General features: G+C 40.7%; 1 pseudogene; it reads right to left on the reverse strand.

Annotated features, from left to right (window-relative positions):
• Nucleotides 1-1,045: 1,045 nt before the first annotated feature.
• LOC147439658 (uncharacterized) lies at nucleotides 1,046-1,769 on the reverse strand (annotated as a pseudogene).
• Between the last annotated feature and the right edge of the window lie 1,758 nt (nucleotides 1,770-3,527).

Consider the following 3,527-nt stretch of genomic DNA (forward strand, 5'->3'; position numbering starts at 1 on the left):
TGTTAAAAGCACACAAGTTACGAGATGTTTGAGGAAAAATGTTTTTGTTCAAATGCTAGAGGATTTGTTGGACTCCTGAGGGCATCAAGAGTGCTAGATTTTCCACAATAGAGTTTAAACATGAACAAAGTACGTGAATCAAATAAAATGGTATTGGAAAAATTAAATAGATGCGGCCTTTTGCTCCATCAATGATGTTTTCTATAGTGCACAATATACCTCCTCTGCAAGTTTTCTATCTTGCTCTTGAATCTCTCTCAGTTGTTGGGCTTGTATTTCAAGAACAAAGCGCAATTTGTTGGAGAATTCCTCGTCACTCTCAAATATTGTCGTCATTCGGCCCATCTGCACGTCTGTCTCAAAGAATGCTTTGTTGTAATGGGCTTGAAACTCGATCGGAAACACTGTATTTTTCTCTGCCACAATCAGGGCAAGCGTATATTTTTCCTGTAGACATGGAACTATTGGTTAAACAAATATAAGATCCCCATAGTTTATGAAAATCAACAATCGAACAATCTGAGAACACATACTGGATGAAGAAGCTGAGACATCAGTGCGACGGGCACATTGTACCATGACTTCTTTCCCACCCTTTGTTCGCGCGCATCCAGCTATATGCTACACATGGTAGTTTCTCCATGATTGCTTCCTTTGAAGCAAGACCCATTGCCTGCACCATCCATAGCATGTATGTGTATGAGGTGGACATGTATCCTGTCTCGTTCAATCTATAGGAAACTGAAGCAATGTAACCTATAAGTCAATTTGATACTCAATCTAGCCAACCTTACTTGTTTATACACAGCACTATGCTCGGCATGTCAGCCTCATTTGACGAATCTACTTTCACTAGCTCCACTCGAACTCGTGGATGCAAATCGGCATCTTTTTTGTAAGCAACACCTAACATAGAAAGAGAGAACACACATTTGTTTCATTTCAAGACATGCTCGCAAATTAACATCATTTGCTACTATCTTCTAGAAATCCCATCCAAGCGGCGAGCCTATGGTTGCTATCCATGGTGTACAACATTTTTCTGCACAGGTTGCTCCAACTAGTGCCTCGGATGTCAGCCTCAAACTCCTTGTTTATTGCACTCCATAATGGATCCCATCTCCCGGCTTACTTGTCTTGCTGTCTCTAGCTTTACAAATGGCAAAGAGGAACCCAAGGTAGTGGAGATTCATGCTCTACCTGTAGTGATTAATCTATGTCAAAGACCATCACAGTATCCTCAAATTAAAAAGATCAAATCTACCTTCAAACTTCCAAGATGCTTGGACAACATGTCTTGGCATATTGTCACGTCTTTGTTGATGGGAAATTGTCCTCCATCATTTGCCCCTGTAATCATATTAGCCTCCATTTCTCTATAATCGATTTGTTTGTCGGAGTTGTCTTTATCCTCCACAAATCCAGATGATGCTCCCTCATAAACTTTCGCTTTCCCTTTTGCAATTTTTTAAAATTTTTGGATGTCGCAGGAGGAGGAGACGGCATTGCAGTAGCTGGAATGCTCTTTGATAGAGTCACACTAGCAGATGTAGACATTTCTTCTGGCTCTTTCCTTGCAATCTTGGTGACACGCTAATAAAAAATCAAAATAGTATTGATCAGTCATCAAGCAAAGTGTTGACAGCTCTTTCATATATTATACTCAATACAACAAACTCCATTGTTTCCATAGAGACAAACTCAAAAATTACCAGATCGTTTTTTGGCCATGCAACTAGGCTTTTCTCTGCCTTCTTAAGAGTGGTCATTTCATCGTTCGTCGAAGGAACATGAGCCAGAGGGGCATCATTGCCATCATATACTTCCAACACCGCAATGGAATAGAAACCATAGGCAATCTGCTTCCATGTAGCCTAGCTAGGTTCAAATTCTTCTATATGCAACCTATACCGATTGCCAATCCATTATAAATGAACTCAATAAAAGCAGCACCATTAGATTTCTTTGCCATCTTTAAAAGGAACTGAAAGTCGAGCACTCCAGCTTTTATCTGCAGAAATGAGACATAATTTTTATCAGTTTTACAGGTTGAACAAAAGATAAGGATTATAGTACCTTGACTTCTTGGAATTTCAATCAATGTCTCAATAAACCAATTTAGTGAAAGACATAGCTCCCCATGCCTATTTATAGGCAAACGACCACCCCTCCACTACCCTCCCACCCTCTTTACCTTGCATTGAAAAAAAAATTATTGGAATGTAGATAAGAGGAACAAGATACCTTGTTTTTTACGAATGTCAATCACAGATTCAACCAACCTGTCCAAAAACAGAACACCCCAAGCCTATTTATAGGCTATTGTCCCCCTCTCGTCTAGCCCTAACCCACCCACCCTCTCTTCCTTGCATTCAATCAATTTAATGAATTTTGAACTTCTTGCTTTGTTTCATTCCCTCCCTCTCCTTCATTCACCCTAACTCACTCCCTCCTTTCAGGCATTCTTTTTATATTAATCTCAAGAGACATTGATGCTTTTTTAATCTCAAAATCTAACTTGTTGCCTTTTTGATTCCTCCCTCTTTTTCACTTACTCTAACTCTTCTTCTCCCTCCTTCTCTCACTCTCTCTCTCTACCTCGTGTTCAAGCAAACACAAGTGCTCTCCTTTGCTTGAACGCAAGGTAGAGAGAGTGAGAGAGGGAGGGAGAACAAGAGTCAGAGTAAGTGAGAAAGAGGGAGGAATTAAAAAAATACGAAAAAATTTACCTTCACAGCATTATATATCAAGTTAAACCGTAGAAAAAGATTCATTCACAATTGTCTATTTACTTATCCTTGCTCTCTCTCCCTCCTCTCTCTCTCTCACCCAACGTCCTATGAGAGAGAGAGAGAGAGAGAGAGAGAGAGAGAGAGAGAGAGAGCAAGGATAAGTGAGATAGAGAGAGACAAGACGTACAACTAAGATTGTGAAAGTGATTAAATTACATTCAAGTGACGGTTTGGCCAATTGATCAACAACTAAGATACCTTTATACTAATTTCAAAAGCAGTTGATTTCAAGAGATGCTTTTTTATTACTAAAAATCTAAGTTGTTGTGTTTTTTAGTCTCTCTATAACTCTCTCTCTCTCTTTCTCCACCTCTCTCACCCTTGAGTTTAAGAGAATGCGAGCGCTAGCACTCAGCGTTTTGGTGAAGCAGGGCGTGAGCCTAGCAATTCGCAAAGCAGGTGTGGGCGAAGGGGTGGTAGTGGAGGCGGGTTCGGAGGAGGTGGTATGCACTTGGAATGAGCGCTAGCGCTCACCACCAATCATGCACTTGAGAGAGTGGGAAGTAGGGGCACGTAGAGAGTGCTTCCCCATCACATTCCTTTCTTGTAGCTGTGCGGGCTATTGCACCTGGGTTCACACAAAGCTCTTCTCTCAGTTACTAGAAGCTTTTGATGCTCAGCTTTGACGCAGTCGGCAAGAATTTTTCTAGCTTTTTCTCAAAGGCTACAATATTTGACGGCTACAATGCAGTGCATAATACATAAGCTTTACTGTTTGGATGTTGGAGGGCAGGA

Source organism: Adiantum capillus-veneris, chromosome 16 (genome assembly GCF_014529385.1).
Source record: "Adiantum capillus-veneris isolate H3 chromosome 16, ASM1452938v2, whole genome shotgun sequence".
Lineage (NCBI taxonomy): Eukaryota > Viridiplantae > Streptophyta > Polypodiopsida > Polypodiales > Pteridaceae > Adiantum > Adiantum capillus-veneris.